Below are 21,745 nucleotides of genomic sequence, written 5' to 3'. Positions count from 1 at the left end.
CTCACTCATAGGTATTGCCACAAGTTTAACTGCAAGAACTGATAATCACTGAGGAAATCCAGTGGGATAAACCATTGTAACAAGAGTGTTTTTTTTTTTTTTTGAAAGTATGTAAAATGTGATTACCCACTAAAAAAGGAAGATCATGAAAAACTTTGTTCAAAAGCAATATTCACCTCAACAACCTTCTGTCTTCCCAGCTACCTGCCCAAATACCTTATTTGATGAAGACTGTTTCCTGTTAAGGTTTCTTTGTCCACACTCTGCCACTTCCTCTCAAGCATTTCACCAAGTCTGTTTCTTCTCTGGATTCTTATGCCCTCCATTTCCCATTCCCTTCCATTTTTTCCCCTTCCATTTTCAGTATTTCCTCCAAGCCCACTCTTTCTATCTCTCTTAAAATTCTTTCTTTCTTTATTTAAGAGCAAGTGATGCAGCGTATCACTCTGGCATATGCAATGCTGGCCTCAAACTCAGGACTGCAAAGCTTTATCCACTGGGCCACCTCTTGGGATGCAGCTCCTGTAACTGTTGACTATGAAATGACTCTTTCCTATGAAATGATTCTATTTCCCACCACAACATATGGCTAAATGCTAGTCAAACAGTGAAGATGGACAGCTCCAGGGCTAACATTCAGATGGGTTATAATAGAGCCCTACAATCCTGATGGAGCAGGATGTCAGCAAAAGTCTAGAACTTACCATGGGCTGGCGAAATAGCTCACTTTCATAGTAGGTTTTTTTTTTTTTGCCATGTGCACTACTAAGATTTGAGTCTGCATTTCTCTCCCTCCCTCGTATTGAAGGAAGATTGTGTGCTGTGGTCTTTTGAACTCTCTCTTTCTATCTCAGCCTTTCTGCTTGCCTCTTTGCCTCTACCAAAATATATATATATTAAAATTTTCTTTATTGGGGAATTAATGTTTTACATTCCACAGTAAATACAATAGTTTGTACATGCGTAACATCTCTCAGTTTTCCATATAACAATACAACACCACTAGATCCTCTGTCATCCTTTTACCAAAAATATTTTTTAAAGTTCATTTTGGGGGCAGGTAGATAGCACAGTGGTAGAGCTGAATAGGGTGAATAGGGTGGCAAGCTGGATGCCCAATAGGGCATAGAGCTGAGGTGGGTAGTGCTCTGATCTCTTATTTCTCGAATCTCTAGTGAAATAAATAAATCTTTAAAAATGGCATATGGGAAGAGACTCAGACCATCTGTCTTCTAGTAAAGAAGCCATTCCCCACCAACAGCAGAGTCGAGACCAATGAGAGGCTGGCTGTCCCTTAGGTCCCCACCTGCACTACTGGAGCCTTCCTAGTCCCCACTGTACCCCAGTGGGCCAGCTCACAGACCCCAGACTGGCTTCAGGGGGTGGTGCCTCAGTTGTGTATTTTCAGGGGCTCTGCTCCCTGACGCCTCTGCGTTGGCTGCCCCTGGTTCTCTCCACAGGGGCCCCGGGCAACAAGGGTCTTCCAGTCCTTGTCCAGGCTGCCCAGAGTCCTCTCCACAGGAATCCTCTGGTGACAAGTCAACTAACCACCCAGCCCTGGTCCAAGTGCTGACCACAAGGTCCGTCCATACTCCCTCCTCTGCAGCAGCTGGAGGTGAAGAACACGGAACTGTCTCACAAATCCCACAGGGGATCCCTGAGGTTTCTCTGCAAAACCTTTCTCAGATGCTGTGATTCTTGCTGACTGCAACCAAGAACCAGACTGCAGGGCTTCCAGTTCTAAATGTCTGGAGCTTCCTGATTGGTAGGGATGCAGGGGATCAGAGGTTTTTTTTTTTTTTTTTTTTTTTTGCATATGGCCAGCTCCTAAGGGGCAGCCAAACACTGAGATCAAGCACCAATGGGAGAATCCCCTTGTAGTCCATACTGAACCCCATACCCTGTACCCCTGCAGCCACGGACTGAGCTCTCTGGGGTCTGTGTTGGCAGCTGCCAGTGACAGAATCTTGGGAACCTGCCCTGGGCTCTCCCTCCTGTCTGCTCCTCTCTCACCTGTTGGGTCACAGTTGTCCCCATTGGAGGGCCCCAGCCATCAGGAGCAACATCCCCACCCCCAGCCTCAGGCTAGTGGCCACTCCCCTGCCCTGGTTCCTCCCTTTTTCTATCTGTCCACCGGATAAAATTCATCTTTATCTGGGGGAGTCTCCCATGGGGAGAATAGTGGCCCTGACAAGCAACAGGTGAGACTGGGGAGAGGAGGGTGGGGAGGCCCTGGGGAAGACAAGGAAAAAAAGTCCAGGGGGGGGAGTCGGGCTGTAGCTCCGCTGGTTAAGCACACATGGTGCAAAGCGCAAGGACCTGCATCAGGATACCGGTTCGAGTTCCTGGCTCCCCACCTGCAGGGGAGTCATTTCACAGGTGGTGAAGCAGGTCTGCAGGTATCTAATTTTCTCTCCCCCTCTCTGTCTTCCCCTCCTCTTTCCATTTCTCTCTGTCCTATCCAACAACGACGATAACAATAATAACTACTACAACAATAAAACAAGGGCAACAAAAGGGAATAAATAAATAAATAATTTTTTTTTAAGTCCAGAGGAGGGGCTCACAGAGCTGTGGTGGAGGGTGTGAAGAGCACCATGTGTGGGTGTGAAATTCCACCTTTGAAATCTGAGACTTGTATAAAACCTTGTTAATTCACTAATAGAATAAAAAAAAAACTGGGTGGTGATGCCTCTGGTTAAGCACATGTATTACCATGCACAAAAGACCCAGGTTCAAGACCCTGGGCCCTACCTGCAGGGGGAAAGCTTCATGAGTGGTGAAGCAGTGCTGCAGGCGAGTCTCTTTCTCTCTCTCTCTCAATTATTCTCTGTTTTATCAAGCAAAATAAATAAATAAACCAAATTTAAAATATAATAATGGTAATAATAATAGTGAGAAGTCAATGTGAAAGGGGTTGAGCGCAGTGCCAGGGCAGGGTGGGCCAGGTGCCAAGACCAGCACTAAGGCCAAGGCCAAGGCCAAGGCATGTCAGGAACCAGGAAGGGGCCGCTAGAGGAAGCGGATGCATGAGGACCCCTCTCATAAAGTTTTCATGGGAAAACTTGCGAAATAGCTCAGTTCAGATAGTGCACAGCTTTGCCATGGGAGCAACCCAGGTTCCAGCCTGGCCCCATCTCATTGAGGGGAGCTTTGGTGCTGTGGTCTTTTCCTATCTCTCTCTGTCTGTCTCTATATCAAACAAATAAACAAGCAAATACGTGAATAAAAGGTGTTCCATGTTGAAAATTTCACCAAAGACAGCAAAGAGCCAAGACCAGAGCAAAGTTCAGGGGATTCCCCCCCCCGAAGCCCCGCCCTCTGTGCGGGCGGCGGGTCACGGGTGCGCTCCTCCCGGGCGGGCCCGGGCTGATCACCTTGTCCGAAGATCTGGAGGCTGATGGGCCTTTGGGCCCCGCCCGGTCACCCCCGCCCGGTCACCCCCGCTCGGCCCTCGGACCCGCCATTCTCACCTGTTGCTAGTCCAGGCGGCTGGCTGTTCATTCAGCGGGAGGCCCACAGGCCGCAAGCGCCGTTCTGTCCCCCGGGCAGGTGCAGATAGCTCCGGGTCTGCCGCCTGTCCTGGTGTCGCCGGCGGGCGCGGGCGGGGGGTGCGGGGAGGGCTGTGGGGTGGAGACCCGGCGATGACGGGTGAAGTGTGAGATTCCACGGGAAGTTGAGCAAAGTCTGACACCAGGCCTGATGGGATTTGCAGACCTCGAGCGCAAGGAAGTTCCCCCAAGTTGAGGTCCCGGGCGCCAGTTTCTGCTGCCAAGTGCGGCCCGGGGCGACTCGGCGAGCGGCCGCGTGCGGGATGGAGCAGAAGTTCCGACCGAGCGGCTCTGGAATTGGCCGGCTTGGCGGAGCTGCCGGGGCGGGCGTGACCGCCGGGTGGGCGGAGAAAGCGCTCTTTCTAAAGAGCGTGCTAGAAGAAGCCTCTTATTTCCCCTCCTTCTTCCTCCCCGCACCTCTCACTTTCTTTTTTCTTGTCTTTTCCTCTCCTCCGCCTCCCCTCCTGTCCTTGCTCTCCCTCCCCTGCCTACTGCCCCTTCCCCTTCCCTTCCCTCTCTTCTTTTTATTTCATTTATTTCTTCTCTTTCCTTCTTCTTTTCTTCTTCACCCCTCTTTTTTTCTCTTTCCCCTCCAGGGTTATTGCTGGGCTCGGTGCCTGCACCATGAATCCACCGCTCCTGGAGGCCATTTTTTCCCCTTTTTGTTGCCCTTGTTGTTGTAGCCTCGTTGTGGCTATTATGATTGCCATTGTTGATGTTGTTCGTGGTTGGATAGCACAGAGAGAAATGGAGAGAAGAAGGGAAGAGAGAGGGGGAGAGAAAGACAGACACCTGCAGACCTGCTTCACCACTTGTGAAGCGATTTCCCTGCAGGTGGGGCGTGGGGGGGGGTTGGAACCAGGATCCACCGGTCCTTGCGCTGTGCGCCACCTATGCTTAACCCGCTGCGCTCCAACCCGACTCCCTGTCTCTCCCCATTTCTTTCGCCTCCGGGGTTATCACTGAGGCTTGGTGCTCACACTGAATCCACTGCTCCAGGCGGCCACTTTTTTTCATTTTTTATTGGATATAACAGAGACATTGAGAGAGAAGGGGGAGATAGAGAGGGGGAAAGAAAGACAGACACCTGCAGACCTTCTTCACTGCTTGTGAAGTATCCCCCTGCAGGTGGGAAGCGGGAGTCTAGAACCAGGATTCTTGAGCCGCTCTTTGCGCTTCATGCTACTATGTGCGCTTAACCTGGTGCGCCACCGCCCAGCCCCCTCTTTTATTTTTCAAGATATCTTTTTCCTTTTGTTTTTGTGACAATCCATAAATGTATACTTGTTTTTTTGATATTATAAATCAAAAAATGTTACTAGTGATGTAACAGTGTTTTCCAAGCGTATCAGATTTCAGGAGGATGATTTTGCGCCCACACACTTGCACCTTCCACCTGAGTCATCTGTGTCTCCCCACAGCCTTGTAGTTCTCAGACTCTGAGTTGGAAATTCTCTGGTTTATTACTATTATTGTTGTTGTTGTCACCTGTTAGGCTTCAGTGCTCGTAGCAATTCATTTATTTATTTTCAAATTGAAAGAGACAGGGAGAGAGGGCACAGTTTTCAGTACCAGTGTTTCCTCTAGTGCTTGGGGGTTTGGCTGAACCTGGGTCTTGGGTCCAGAAAAGCACTTTCAGGTGAGCCGTCTCACAAGCCCTGAGAGACAGTCCTCTGTATTCCACATATGGGCAGAACCACCAGGTCCTTGGGCTTCAAATCTTTACTTTTTAAAATAAAATAAAATTTAATTTAATTTTAGTTATTTATTTTGCCTCCAGGGTTATTGCTGGAGCTCAGTGCCTGCACCACTAACCCACTGCTTCTGGAGGCTATTTTTCCCCTTCTTTTTTTTAATCTTTAAAAAATATTTATTTTATTTATTTATTTACTTTTGTTGCCCTTGTTTTATTGTTGTAGTTATTATTGTTGTTGTCGTTGTTGGATAGGATAGAGAAAAATGGAGAGAGGAGGGGAAGACAGAGAGGAGGAGAGAAAGATAGACACCTGCAGACCTGCTTCACCGCCTGTGAAGGGACTCCTCTGCAGGTGGGGAGCCGGGGTTCAAACCAGGATCCTTATGCCGGTCCTTGTGCTTTGCGCCACCTGTGCTTAACCCGCTGCGCTACAGCCCGACTCCCTATTTTTCCCCTTCTTGTTGCCTTTGTTGTTTTATCATTGTTGTGGTGATTATTATTGTTTTTATTGATGTCATTATTGTTGGATAGCATAGAGAGAAAGGGAGAGAAGAATGGAAGACAGAGGGGGGAGAAAAAGACAGACACCTGCAGACCTGCTTCACTGGTCATAAAGTGACCACCCTGCAGGTGGGGAACCGGGGCCTTAAGCCGGGATCCTTAGTCCTGGTCCTTGGGCTTTGCGCCATGTGCACTTAACCTGCTGCACTACCGTTTTACTGCCTGACCCCCACGTCTTTACTTTTTTCACTTAACCTATTCATCTCCAGTTCCATCTGTCTGTGACTCACAGAGATGCAGGCAGTAGCTTTTCCTTCTTTTCTCTCTCCTTTCCCTCTCCCTGTCCTTCTCCACTCCTTTCTTTTATCTTGTGTATTTACTTTTTATTTTCCTCAATGGTAACACATCAGCTTGACAATTGTTTTTGAACATTATGGATTTAAAATTTTTTATTTATTTCTTATGCACTTTTCTTTAAATTTCTTTATTGGAGAATTAATGTTTTATATTTGACAGTAAGTGCAATAATTTGTACATGCATAATATTTCTCAGTTTTCCATATAACAATACAACCCCCACTAGGTCCTCTGTCATCCTCCTTGGACCTGTATTCTCCCCCCATCCCCACCCACTTCAGAGTCTTTTACTTTGGTGCAATATGCCAATTCCAGTTCAGATTCTACTTGTGTTTTCTCTTTTGATATTGTTTTTTCAACTTCTGCCTGAGAGTGATGTCATCCTATATTCATCCTTCTGTTTCTGACTTATTTCACTTAATATGAATTTTTCAAGGTCCATCCAACATCAGCTGAAAACAGTGAAGTAACTGTTTTTTATAGCTGAGTAGTATTCCATTGTGTATATATACCACAACTTGCTCAGCCACTCATCTGTTGTTGGACACCTGGGTTGCTTCCAGGTTTTGGCTATGATAACTTGTGATGCTAGGAACATATGTGTACACAGATCTTTTTGGATGGGTGTGTTGGGTTCCTTAGGATATATCCCCAGGAGAGGAATTGCAGGGTCATAGGGTAGGTCCATTTCTAACCTTCTGAGAGTTCTCCAGACTGTTCTCTACAGAGGTTGGACCAATTTACATTCCCACCAGCAGTGCAGGAGGGTTTCTTTGACCCCACAACCTCTCCAGCATTTGTTGCTGTTACCTTTTTTGATGTTTGACATTCTCACAGGAGTGAAGTGGTATCTCATTGTTGTCTTTATTTGCATTTCTCTGACAATCAGAGACTTGGAGCATTTTTTCATGTGTTTCTTGGCCTTTTGGATCTCTTCTGTGGTGAATATTCTGTCCATGTCCTCCCCCCCATTTTTGGATGGGGTTGTTTGTTTTCTTGTGGTTGAGTTTGGCAAGCTCTTTTTATATTTTGGCAAGCTCTTGCCTGCTGTCTTTGCACTCACCGGTGATTTGGTGGGGTCCTGAAGTCGTTCTAGTCCTGCCTTGTTGTGGTCCCAGATGATCTCCTTTGGTATTCCTAGTTGATCTGGGAGAGGAGAAGAGAGGAGAGAAACACAACTGCTGCTGCTCTGTACCCTCACCTCTGGAAGTCCAGATTTCAAAATTTTTATTACTGACTTAACAGTGCTTTACAAATCTTTGAGGTTTCATAAGGATAATATCACACCCACACATGGTGTGTGTTAGTCACTGCACCCTCCACCATTGTCACGAGTGCCCCCAGCCCCTTAGTTTCACAGAATCTAAGAGTTTGAAATTCTTCAGATCATCATCATCATCATCATCATCATCATCACCATCATCATCATCATCATCATCTCCCTGGCTTCAATGCTGTTAGTGATTCCCCCCTCCAAAAAAAAACTGAAAGAGACAGACACGGAGACAGAGGAAACCATAGCACTGCGGCATTGAAGTTACCTCCAGATCACTGTGGGTTGGGCTTGAACCTGGGTGTTGGACATGGAACAGCAGGCATTCTTTTCAGATGAGCCATCTTGCAAGTCCTCAGAATTTGGTTGTGATTTGTGTGTGTGTTCATTTACTTTTTTTTTTTTAATGTTTTTTTTTAAAGATTTAAAAAAAGATTTATTTCCTTTTTGTTGCCCTTGTTGTTTTTATTGTTGTTGTAGTTATTATTGTTGATGTCGTCACTGTTGGATAGGACAGAGAGAAATGGAGAGAGGAGGGCAAGACAGAGAGGCGGAGAGAAAGACAGACACCTGCAGACCTGCTTCACCGCCTGTGAAGCGACTCCCCGGCAGGTGGGGAGCCAGGAGCTCGAACCGGGATCCTTATGCCGGTCCTTGCGCTTTGTGCCACATGTGCTTAACCCGCTGCGCTACCACCTGACTCCCGTTCATTTACTTTCTTCTCCTATATTCCATAGCCTACTATATTATTTCTTTATTTGGGGATTAATGGTCTACAGTTGACAGTAAAATACATGCATTACATTTATATCTTTACTTTTTTCACTTAACATAATGATGTCTAGAACCATTTCCTGATGAGATTTTCATTTCAAGTTCACATGATATGGACTTTTTTGAGGCATGTTATATGTGCATACAAATACAGGTTTATTGCTGGGCTCTCTATTCTCTTGCACTGTCTTGTTTTTGTTTCAATACCATTGTGTTTTAAACTATTTCTCTGGCCACCGAGATGCTTTCGATTTTTTTTTTTTAAATCCAGAGCACTGCTCAGTTTATGGTGATGACTGGGGATTGAAGCTGGGACCACTGGTTTGGGCCATTACTTCTGTTTATTTCTTTATTTTTTAATTTTAATTTTTAAACTTTCCCCTCTTTTGTTGCCCTTGTTTTTATCATTGTTGTAGTCATTATTACTGCTATTATTGATGTCGTTATTTTTGGATAGGACAGAGAGAAATGGAGAGAGGAGGGCAAGACAGAGAGGCGGAGAGAAAGATAGACACCTGCAGACCTGCTTCACTGCTTGTGAAGTGACTCCCCTGCAGGTGGGGAGCTGGCAGTTTGAACCGGGATCCTTACACTGGTCCTTGAGCTTTGTGCAACATGCACTGAACCTGCTGTGCTACTGCCTGACCCGTCTTTCTTAATTTTAAAAATTATCTTTATTTGTTTATTGGATAGAGACTGTCACAAATTGAGAGGGTAAAGAAGATAGAGAGGGAGACAGACAGAGGGACACCTGCAACACTGCTTCATCACTTGCAGAGATTTCCCTCTGCAGGTGGGCTCAAACCTTGCACATTGTAACGTGTGTGCTCAAGCAGGTGTACCACCACTCCAGCCTCCCATTCCTTCTATTTCTAACTTAAAATACTTAAAAAAAATCTAATGTGTTTAAAATTGATCTCATCACTGATTCTTTGAGCATATTCCTAGCAATAAAGTGGTTGGCCACATCTGGGCAGGGGTGGCACAAACACAGGCCCTATGGACAAGGATCAGGTTGGCACTGGCTTCTGTGGGGACATGCACCTGGGTGGAAAAGAAGTACAAGGAAAATTGCAGCTTCAACTAAAGTAATACATCCTTAAGAGAACTGGTAGAAGATATTTCCTTCTATTGTAGTACTTTGGGGACATCAGAGACGACCCGAACTGCCCCTGCGGCTACAGACAGACTATGACCCACATAGTCAACAACTTCCACCTTTCCAGATTCAAAGGAGGTCTCGAAACTTTACATCAAGCTCAACCTGACGCTGTTAACTGGCTACGGAAGAAGGGCAAACGCTAGAAGAAGAAGCTATTCTTTGACTTCAACTTGTGGAATGAAGACATCAGCCCATGTCAGGACGCCAAGGACATTAGTGCTCTGACAGAGCAGCTGATTCTCTGAAAGACTTGACGCTTGGGTTGTAGGGGAAGGATGCACTTGTTTTCATTAGGTTGTCTGACCTCTTCTTAGAATTTTAGGAAATGAAACAATAGATGTTAAGCCCACCATGGGAGACCAACTGTCCAGGGCAAAAAGAAAACCTGCAGAGAAAAGGAGAAAAAAGAAATATTCACCATAGAGAATGGGCCAGAGACCTGGGTAATTTTGGCTAATGTGGAAGTTCACATCCTTGGATCCATTCAAAACATGAAGATGCCATTTGCTGCCTCACCCGAGAAGCCCTCGGTCACAGGTGTGTGGTCCCATTGGAGCTATAGCTGGACAAGGAACACATCCTTTCTGACTTCAGAGGCTTTCTGTTGTGTTTTGGACATGAGTGAAGAAGATCATTCCCTCTACAGGTGGCTCCAAGAAAACAAATGAAATCATTTTAGTTATTTTAAGCCTTTGCTTCTCCTTCCATTCTCAGTCAGAAGAACAAACAGAAAGGAAAGATTTGTATTGGATTGTATTTGTATTGGAAGTACTGACTGAAGTACTCGAAGTACTCAAGTACTGAAGTACTCGAAGGCCTAAGGACAACTTGAATAGCAATATTTAATACTATTGTGCACATTAAATATAATGTGTCCTTTCTCATGTAAAAAGACAATATCACTTTCAATATAATCATTTTCATTTTTTGAATTATCTTTATTTATTTATTGGGTAGATAGCCAGAAATTGAGAGGGAGGGAGAGATGGATAGATAGAAAGATAGATAGATAGACATCTGCAGCCCTGCTTCATGACTTGTGAAGTTTTACCCATGCATATGGGGACCTAGGGCTTGAACCCTGGTCCTTGTGCATTGTGACATGTGTTCTCAACTAGGTGTACCACCATCTGGCTCTTATTTTCAATACAATTTAAAATGTAAAAAATATCCACAGTTTATATTTCTCATGTGGAGGTTGACATCTAGTTTAAGCAGTTCTGCATGAATTGATAGTTTTGTGTCAATAAAGTTAGAATGTCTAGTAAATGTATTAATTTTCATTTGCTAGGAATTATCATTAAAGAATTATCTCAGGCAGGGATAGATAGCATAATGGTTTTGCAAAGAGACTTTCATGCCTGAGGTTCCAGGTTCAATCCCCTGCACCACCATAAGCCAGAGTTAAATAGTGCTCTGGTTAAAAAAAAAAAAGTGCGCCCTACGCCCCCCCCCCCCCCACCTGCTCGGTGCTGCTGCCGCCATTGACTGTGCCTCCCACTTACGTTGATCTGGACAAACCTGCCCGGATGTCTTCACCAAGGGCTACGAATTTGGCTTACTAAAACTTGATTTGAAAACAAAATGGAATTTTCCAGTGGACTGGAATTTACAAGCTCAGGTTCAACCAACACTGAGACCACCAAAGTGACGGGCAGCCTGGAAACCAAATACCGATGGACTGAAAACGGTCCAGACAACACCCTGGGCGCTGAGATTACCGTGGAGGATCAGCTTGCAGGTGGACTGAAGCTGACCTTTGACTCGTCCTTCTCGCCCAACACTGGGAAAAAGAATGTTAAAATCAAGACAGGGAACAAGCGCTAGCACATCAGTGTAGCCTGCGACGTGGACTTCGTTCCAATATTGCTGGGCCTTCCACCCGGGGTTCTCTAGTGCTGGGTTATGAAGGCTGGCTGGCTAGCTACCAGATGAATTTTGCGACTGCTAAGTCCCAAGTGACGCAGAGCAACGTTGCTGTCGGCTACAAGACTGATAAGTTAGTTACAACTTCTCACTAATGTGAATGATGGGACAGAGTTTGGAGGCTCCATTTACCAGAAAGTGAATAAGAAATTGGAGACGGCTGTGAACCTTGCCCAGACAGCAGGCAACAATAACACTCGCTTTGGAATATCAGCCAAGTATCAGATTGACTCTGATTCCTGCTTCTAGGCTAAAGTGAACAACTCCAGCCTGATAGGTTTAGGATACACTCAAACTCTAAAGCCAGGTGTTAAACTGACTCTGTCAACTCTGCTGGACAGCAAGAATGTTAATGCTGGTGGCCACAAGCTTGGTGGACTGGGATTTCAAGCATAAATGAATACTGTACAATCGTTGAATTTTAAACTATTTTGCAGCATAGCTACCTTCAAATGTTAGTGTCCCTTTTGATGTATGTCTTGGATGCAAGTATTGCAGAACATGTTAGCTGTGATGTGTCACCGTTTCAGAGGTACAGAAGGAACCCTGTTCCAAAACAAAAGATTCTTTCAGTTGTCGACTAGGGGGGACTGTCAGGGCCCCTCTAGAGACTTCAGGTTTTTTAAAAAAAATTTTATTTATAAAAAGGAAATACTGACAAAAACCATAGGATAAGAGGGGTACAACACCACATAACTCCACCACCAGGACTCCATATCCCATCCCCTCCCCTGATAGCTTTCCTATTCTTTATCCCTCTGGGAGTATGGACCCAGGGTCATTATACGGTGCAGAAGGTGGAAGGTCTGGCTTCTGTAGTAGCTTCCCCCATTGAGCATGGGAATTGGCAGATTGATCCCTACTCCTAGCCCCTCTCTCTCTTTCCTTAGTGGGGCAGGGTTCTGGTGAAGCAGGGCTCCAGGACACATTGGTGGGGTCGGCACCCAGGGAAGTCTGGTTGACATCATGTTAGCATTTGGAACCTGGTGGCTGAAAGAAGAGTTAATATATAAAGCCAAACAGATTGTTGACTAATCATGAACCTAAAGGCTGGAATAGTGCAGATGAAGATTGGGGGTCTCCATTTTGTAGATAGTAGTTCAAGTTTCTTTTAAATCTAGAAATGGCTGGAAGTGGAAGCTAATGATTTGCAAGCACTTTGGAAATTCATATTGAACAAATGAATGAAATTGTAATTTCCTAAGAATAAACCTTGGCTTCCTGTCCTAAATGAGGAGAAAATGCATTGTTTGTTCATATGTACAAACTCACCAGAAATGACCTTTGCTTTAGAAAGATTTTTATGACCTATTTTCATTCCAACCCATTGCCTCTTTACACCAAAAGTAGTTTGCAGGTGTGGTAGCTGTATCTTTTGTGCCATTTTGGGGGTGGAGAAGATGGATGCGATGAAGCCAATAAATGATTCAGAACTCCCGTACCATGTTGTGGTTTTTCACTTCCTTCACCAGATTATGAAATGCCAGGCTAGCGTGGGGGTGCCTCTTCCCGAGGCCATACTCTATGGGTTGGAGAGAACGTGACCAGAGCCAGCCTGGGCTGCTACTCACTCAGTGACTCTAGAGAGATGACTCAGAACAGAGCTGGTAGTGGTGAAGTGATTCAATTCTTTATTGATCAGAGAGCCAAGGCTTTTTAAAAGTTGGACCTGGAAGTGGCAAGTCGGAAACAGAAATGGCTTGACATGGTTTGGAAAGGGGCGGAGAAAGGCCAAAGGGGACTGGGAAAGGTAGGAACTTCCTTAGCAACTGTTGCAAGGGTTTTAATATCCTGCAGGCAGGGAGGGTCTTGAGGGTAGAAAGAAGATAGATCAAAGGAAAGGAATGGGTGGGGATATTTCAGGCAAAACAATGATTATGTAGATAATAAGGGAGCAGGCCACAGTATCAGGAATGCAGGGTGCTTTGTGAGGCAGGGAGTCTGATAAGATGAGGCAAACCTTGGGGGGTTGTGTCCCTCCTTGCTTGACCTCTCAGTAGAGAGAGAGAGACTGACAGGATGGATGTCCCCTCAAGTCAAGTGTTGCCAAGCTCAACCACATCCTCACAATTTCCCTACAATGAAATAGCTTCTAAGAGTTCCAGCTGCAAGCTGGGAAGAGTCTGTGACTTTAATCACATAGTGACAACACTTGGAATCTAAACTGACTTCTGTTGTATTCTCACCACTTGGTTTTTTTTTTTTTTTAGCAGTTTAATGGGTACATTCTAGAGTCTTCCATTTTGTGTGGATTTAGATCGCTCCTTCAAATGCTGTAATTAACATCACTTAATATAAAACTTGAATAAAATATTGAAACCTCAAAAAAAAAAGAACTATCTCAGTAAATTTGGTGAATCATGACCTTGGACACAGAGTGGTCTATGAGTATTTTGAAATTGGATTATAAACAGTATTTTCTTAGAATATATGAAGTAAGAAGCTGGGAAATGTTATGCATGTACAAACTATTATATTTACTGTCAAATGTAAAACATTAATTCCTCAATAAAGAAATTAAAAAATATATGAAGAAAGGCAAGTATTTTGTGCATTTTGTAGTTATTACATATAAATTTAGAGGCCTATCACAATGGTTAAAAATAGAAAAACAGTTCAGTGCTGGAAATACGATGAACCAAATGTGTATTGTTTGTTTGAATCAATATCAATCCCAGGCATAGCAAGTGAGGATGAAGCTTAAAACTTAGGTGTCAGCAGGACCCCTGCCCTCTGAGACTGGCCGTGCTCACACACCCTCTGCTTCCTGGGCTGAGGCTGCGGCCCTTCAGTCTCTGCCCCCATTGTCACAGGACTGTGTCTCCACCTTCTTATTGTTGCCACACTGTGCATGTCTGTCTGCATCCAAAATCCCTTTCTGTAGGGATGCTGGTCCTGTTGGTTTTAGGTCCAGCTGATGACCTACATTACATCTGTAATGATTTATTTCAAAAAAAAACACACAGGCAGATGTATTTGAGCTTAGGGTCCAGCACATCTTTTGGTTGGCACACCCTGAGTTTTTTTTTTTTTTAAATTATATGGAACATAACTAATACAACTCAACTGCGTGCTGAAAAAAGTTACAGTTGGGGCTTCAGAAAATGGCTCAGTGACAGAGTACATCCATGAGTCCCTGGGTTTGGTCTCTGGCACCACAAGAAAGTGACAAAAACAAAACCTGGTAAAACACCATAAATGAAAAATAAATAAATAAATGATAACTGTGAAAAAAACCCACCATAAATGACAGAGTGATGCTTTGTTCTCTCATGGCCACTCCATTTGCAGACACAAACACACAAGCACACACATATACACACATAACCAGCACACACATATACACACATAACCAGCACACACATATACACACATAACCAGCACACACATATACACACATAACCAGCACACACATATACACACATAACCAGCACACACATATACACACATAACCAGCACACACATATACACACATAACCAGCACACACATATACACACATAACCAGCACACACATATACACACATAACCAGTCACACACATATACACACATAACCAGCACACACATATACACACATAACCAGCACACACATATACACACATAACCAGTCACACACATATACACACATAACCAGCACACACATATACACACATAACCAGTCACACACATATACACACATAACCAGCACACACATATACACACATAACCAGCACACACATATACACACATAACCAGTCACACACATATACACACATAACCAGCACACACATATACACACATAACCAGTCACACACATATACACACATAACCAGCACACACATATACACACATAACCAGCACACACATATACACACATAACCAATCACACACATATACACACATAACCAGCACACACATATACACACATAACCAGTCACACACATATACACACATAACCAGCACACACATATACACACATAACCAGCACACACATATACACACATAACCAGTCACACACATATACACACATAACCAGTCACACACATATACACACATAACCAGCACACACATATACACACATAACCAGTCACACACATATACACACATAACCAGCACACACATATACACACATAACCAGCACACACATATACACACATATACACACATAACCAGTCACACACATATACACACATAACCAGTCACACACATATACACACATAACCAGTCACACACATATACACACATAACCAGCACACACATATACACACACAACCAGTCACACACATATACACACATAACCAGCACACACATATACACACATAACCAGCACACACATATACACACATAACCAGCACACACATATACACACATAACCAGTCACACACATATACACACACAACAAAAATAGATTTTTGGGGATGTGGGTATGTCTCAGTGGTTAAAATATGTTTCACAGGTTTTTTTGTTTGTTTGTTTTTATTTTTGCTTCCAGGGTTATCACTGGGGTTTAGTGCCTGCACTACAAATCCTCTGCTTCTGATGATCATCCCCCCCCTTTAAAAATTTTTAAATTTATAAACAGGAAATATTGACAAAACCGTAGGATAAGAGGGGTACAACTTTGCACAATTCTTTTTTCCCCTTTTGTTGCCCTTGTTGTTTATCATTGTTGTTATTGCTGTCATTGTTGTTGGATAGGACAGAGAGAAATGGAGAGAGGAGGGGAAGACAGAGGGGGAGAGTGGATAGACACCTGAAGACCTGCTTCACGACTTGTGAAGTGACCCCTCTCCAAAGTGGGGAGCTGGCGCTCTTAACAAGGATCCTTAAGCTGGTCCTTGCTCTTTGCGCCATGTGCGCTCAACCCATTACGCTACCACCCGGCCCCTATGTTTCACAGTTTTAAAGACATGGGCTCCATTCTAGCACCTGTTTAATTTATTTTTTAAGATATATATCTTATGGGGGTCAGGTGGTAGCGAGGCAGGTTAAACACACGTGGTGTGAAGTGCAAGGACCGGCGTGAGGATCCCAGTTCGAGCCCCTGGCTCCCCACTTGCAGGGGAGTCATTTCATAGGCGGTGAAGCAGGTCTGCAAGTGTCTATCTTTCTCTCCCCCTCTCTGTCTTCCCCTCCTCTCTCCATTTCTCTCTGTCCTATCCAACAATGAGGACATTAACAACAACAATAATAACTACAACAACAATAAAACAAGGGCAACAAAAGGGAAAATAAATAATTAAAAAATTTAAAAAATATATATCTTATAAATATATATACATATATATATATATTAAATTAGAGACCGTACCTACAGTTCTACATATGTGATGCCAAGTGTAAAATCTGAACTCCAGACAAGGAGGCCTATGCTCCTCCTCTTGAGTTGCCTTCCAGGTTGCAATTCAGACCCACTTTTTGATCCATGATTTGACAACTACCCAGATGCCACTAATGATCAGATTATTCTGCACTGACTGTCCCTTCTTTTTTTTAAATTATTTATTTTTATTATTGGATATAGACAGAAATTGAGAGGGGAGAAGGAGATAGAGAGGGAAAGAGACAAAGAGACACCTGCAGACCTGCTTCAGCACTCATGAAGCTTTCCCCCTGCAGGTGGGGACCAGGGGCTTGAACCTGGGTCCTTGTGCACTGTAATGTGAGCACTTAACCAGGTGTGCCACCACCTGGCTCCCACTGACTGTCCTTGCTATACTCCTAGATACCACCCCCTCATATTCCAGATTCTTACACTTCCTCTTCCGTTTCTTTGTCATTTTTCTCTGTATCTCAATCATAAGAACATCAGGGCTGGGGGGACTGGGTGGTAGCGCACTGGGTTAAGTACACATGTGCGAAGTGCAAGGATTGGCTTAAGGATCCTGGTTCGAGCCCTGGCTCCCCACCTGAAAGGGTAGGAGGGGTCGCTTCACAAGCAGTGAAACAGGTCTTCAGGTATCTTTCTCTCCCCTTCTCTGTCTTCTTCTCTTCTTGCGATTTCTCTCTGTCCTATCCAACAACAACAGCAGTAACAACAAGGGCAACAAAAATGGGACAAAAATGGCCTCCAGGAACAGTGGATTGATTCATAGTGCAGGCACTGAGCCCCAGTGATAACCCTGGAGGCCAAAAAAAAAAAAAAGCCAAAATGGATGTAAAAGAACATCAAGGCTAGGCAGATGGAGATAGTTGGGAGGGTCCATGCATGTAACCTGGCGGACGAAGAGCTCTGGGTGTCATCTGTTCTCTTCAATGGCGGTGCTGAAACAGAAGTGAGAAGTGTCAACCATAAGTCTTCTCTCATCTCCTTTTCCAAATCGTCACATCTTCCCTGCATATGCACTGGCTGATGGGACAGACACTAGCTTAGGACTTGGCATATAAAGATGGCAGTGGGTTGTCCTCAGTCCTTATGAAGATCAGACTCTGGTCTACTGAGGTAGATCACAAATGTCCTCATTATTGTCAGTTTCAAATGCTTTCTGTGAAGAAATAAAAACCCTTCTCAAGATAACAGTGTAGGGGATGTTTACTTCTCTCCAGGGAAGGTGGGGAAGGCATTATGAGATACTATATTGAAGCTAATAAACTGAGAAAAAGAGAGGAAGATTAAGAGACCAGGAAGTGATGCGTATAGTTGGGGACCATCCAACCCAGGTACAGGGCCATTGGTGAAGAGGGTATGGGCTCCTACCTCAAGCTAAGAGGGACATGGTAAAAAAAAAAAATGTGATGAAACCCTATAGCAGTCACCGATTCGGCAGACAGGAAGTCATTCTAGAAACCCATATTTTCAAACACAAACACACACACTCAAATCTACACAGGAAGGCACTGAGAGCTCCACACCGTCCACTCCTGCTCAGTTACCTGTGGGCTCCAGCATCTTCTCCCAGTGCTCTAGGAATCCCTTAAGCCAGTGACTGCAGTCTCCAATGGAGATCCTCCTGAAATCTGCTGCCAGGTCCCTGTTACCCTCCAGCTCCTCTTTGATTCTTCTGGCTCCGGGATCAGTGACTGTCCAGCTCATGGTCATGGGGTCCAGGAGGGCTCTCTGTCCATTGATGCTGAACTCCCATGATGCACCAGTGCACTCTCCTGCTTCCCTCTGACAGCACAGCTGGGCCTGCAGGCTGGGGGGACCTGCACCCCCACACACATCACCACCTGACTCTCAGAGACCCTCCCCTCCCAGTACCCAGGGTGTCTCTCACACTCAGGGCCTGGATGCTCCTCCTGATTCAGTGGTCACACAAACCCCTTTCCTCCTATGTGCTTCTTCCTCCCCTCTCTTGTTCCCTGTCTCTAGCACCCACCCCCTTCCCACACTCACCCCTGCTCAGGCTTTTCTCCAGTTTGATGACAAGCAGGACCATCCTGAGCTCTCTTCTCACTTCTTCCAGAGTTTGGGTCACATCTCCCCATGCTTTGGTGGCATTGACCTTCTCCCCCAGCAGACCCACAGGCGTGGCCTTGCTGCTGTCACTGTCGTACTGAAGGAAAGGCTTTCCATCCACTGAGCCCTGGGCTACACACCAGGGCTGTCCAGGTGAGGCCTGAGATCTGACAGTGAGGTTGAGGCAGAGACAGTGAGCCCCTGTGAGAGAAGATGCAGCTGTGAGCTGGGGCCTCCCTGTGAAGGGCCTGGCTGCAGAGGGAGGGTCTCCACCTCAGCCTCCTGCTTCTGGACCTTTGTCTAGTCTCATCAATAACAACAATAGTAATAACCACAGCGATAAAACAACAAGGGCAACAAAAGGGAATAAATAAATAAATATTTTTTAAAAAGAAGGTTTCACTTGATAAGTAATTTTAGTCATGATTTCTATTTATGAACTATAAAATGTATAAGACAGTGTCTATTCTCTTAAAATATTTCTGAGTACTGTGTGGGCTTATGTGACAATCTGGATTAGATCCCTTGCTTCCCCATGTTATTTCTGAGTCTCCCTTTTGTAAAAAATATAAGCAGATCACACACACACACACACACACACACACACACACACACACACACACATATATATGAATTAACTAGGACTTTCCAAAGAAAGGACAAAGACATAACAGGACACATGCCAAGTGCATGTTGGCTCCTAGTTCAGCAGAAAGGCTCCTGGAGGAGCAGGCGGCCTTGGCAGGAGGGAAGCTGCCCCATGTGAGCACAGGCACAGGGTTTGAGGCCAGGTCCCCAGGAACTGGGTGTCAGTAACCTCCTGGGAGCCAGTCCAGCCCCCACACCCTCCCCTCCTGAGAGACCTGGACAGGCCCCACCTGCCTGAGTCCTGGGTCATGCCCCTCCCTCCTCCTCCCCAGCCAGGTGGTGACATCCCAGGACACTCACCTCCCAGAGTCTCCCTGGCTTCCAGCAGTAGCAGCAGAACCAGCCCCAGCCCTGCAGTGGGAGCTGCCAGCCTCATCATCCCAGCAATCTTGTTAGTGTAACCTGTAGAAGGAGCAGAGTGTATATATAAACCCTCTTCCATAGGCACAGCCACAACTCAATCCAGAGGAGACTGATAGCCATGAAGGAGATCGAATGGAAAAATAAAACATAACAAGGGTGATGCTTTGCAATTACGTAAAATGTAATTCCTCCTTAGGAAGGAAGAGCTAAAATCCAAGTTCACCTAAATATCCTCCATCTTCCCAACTCCTTGCCCCCAATATCTTGTGTGAGCAAGATTGTCTGAGGTTAAGGCTCCTTTACTCACATCCCACCACTTCCACTCTTCCCTTTCTAGCCAGGTCTCTTCTCTGCCTTAGCTTGCCTCCTATTTCCCTCTCTCCTTCCATATTCTCTGTTTCCTCCAGGTTTGCTATTCACTCCGATCCTTTCTTTTAAACATATCCTATTCTTTCTTTTTTTAAAAAATGTTTATTTATAAAAAGAGGAAACACTGACGAGACCATAGGATAAGAGGGGTACAACTCCACACAATTCCCACCACCAGGACTCCATATCCTCTCCCCTCCCCTGATAGCTTTCCTATTCTTTATCCCTCTGGGAGTATGGACCCAGGGTCATTATGGGATGCAGAAGGTGGAAGGTCTGGCTTCTGTAATTGTTTTTCTGCTGAACATGGGCATTGGCAGGTCGGTCCATACTCCCATCCAGCCTCTTTCTTTCCCTAGTGGGGCGGGGTCTCTGGGGAAGTGGGGCTCCAGGACACATTGGTGGGGTTGTCTGCCCAGGGAAGTCTGGTTGGTATCATGGAGCATCTGGAGCCTGGTGGCTGAAAAAAGAGTTAACATATAAAGCCAAACAAATTGCTGACCAATCATGAGCCTAAAGACTGGAATAGTTCAGATGAAAAGCTGGGGGTGGGGGTCTCTGTTTTGTTAGTAGTTAGTAGTTCTATTTTAGTTATATTACAAAGAGCCCATGACTATACTAGTTTTTTTTTTTTCCCCTGAGCTTGACATCTGATATGCAGGTGGATCCAAGTTATCGTCTGGGGAGATGATGTCATGGCTGGAAAAGGGACCAGAAAGCTGGATCAGGGAAGAGAGTAGCTTGGAAAACATGGGAAAGGTGTATAAATATTGTTGACTGTAAGCCCCATTGATTTGATGTGATCTGGGGCCCATATTCAGTTTACTGAGCAATCTTTGGGGAGGTAGCTCCTATCCTAAAACTTTTTTTCTCCTAGCTGACTAGGATTTGCTCTCACCATGTCCATTCCAGTGCCAGTGAAACCATTGAGGACAGACACTGCCAATCTTATCACGAAAGGGGGTCACATGGAATGCTACAATTCTGCTAGAGCAAGACCTCAAGGTCAGACAGGAAGTTTCCACTTAGGGGAAGGGTGATAGCTCAGTGGGGGAATAGAGGACTTGTAAGTTTAGGGTGACAGGTTTAGTATCTTGTGCCCTGGACATACACCAGAGCTGAGCATTGCTTTGCTCTCAGTTTCTCACTCTCTCTCACTGTTGGGTATTACACCAGCTCTATTTACATAATCATTGTCTTGCCTGAGACCCGCCCTGCCTGCAGGGTATTGGTTTCCCATTGGTTAGAACCTTTGCAACAGCTGCTATGGAAACTTTCTACATTCCCGCTCTTTTCTTTTCTCCACCCCCACTCCTAGCCATTTCCTTTTCCCACTTGCCACTTCCGGTTAAAGAGATATATAAAAAGCGTTGTCTCTGATCAATAAAGGCATTGCATTGTGTTCCTGCTCAGCCATGAGTCCCTGGTCTCTTCTTTCTCCAGTGATGCTACCTGGCATCTCACCAGCTGCCTCTCCTCTAAAAGAAATCATTGATCATTAATTTCTCTTTTAAAGAAGACTTTATCTATTTATTTATTTTCCTTAATGAGACAGAGAGCTCGAGCACACAGTTCAACTCTGGCTAATCATTAATCTCTTGCAAACCCAAAGAGGGGCTTGGGAATGTCTGCTTTGAGCTCTGCCTCTCCACCCCCCCCCACACACACACACTGTGGGACCTCCTTCCCTGCCCTCACTGTCTCTCAGGTGGGCCCCTTGAGCAGGCCCTGGTGGCTCTGGAAAGAGA

General features: G+C 45.1%; 1 pseudogene; it reads left to right on the top strand.

The window, feature by feature from the left end:
* Positions 1-10,120: 10,120 nt before the first annotated feature.
* On the top strand, positions 10,121-13,769 carry LOC132542676 (voltage-dependent anion-selective channel protein 1-like; annotated as a pseudogene).
* The last annotated feature ends 7,976 nt before the right edge of the window (positions 13,770-21,745 follow it).

Source organism: Erinaceus europaeus, chromosome 13, assembly GCF_950295315.1.
Source record: "Erinaceus europaeus chromosome 13, mEriEur2.1, whole genome shotgun sequence".
NCBI classification, from domain to species: Eukaryota; Metazoa; Chordata; class Mammalia; order Eulipotyphla; family Erinaceidae; genus Erinaceus; species Erinaceus europaeus.
This window is presented reverse-complemented; position numbering and strand designations above follow the sequence as displayed.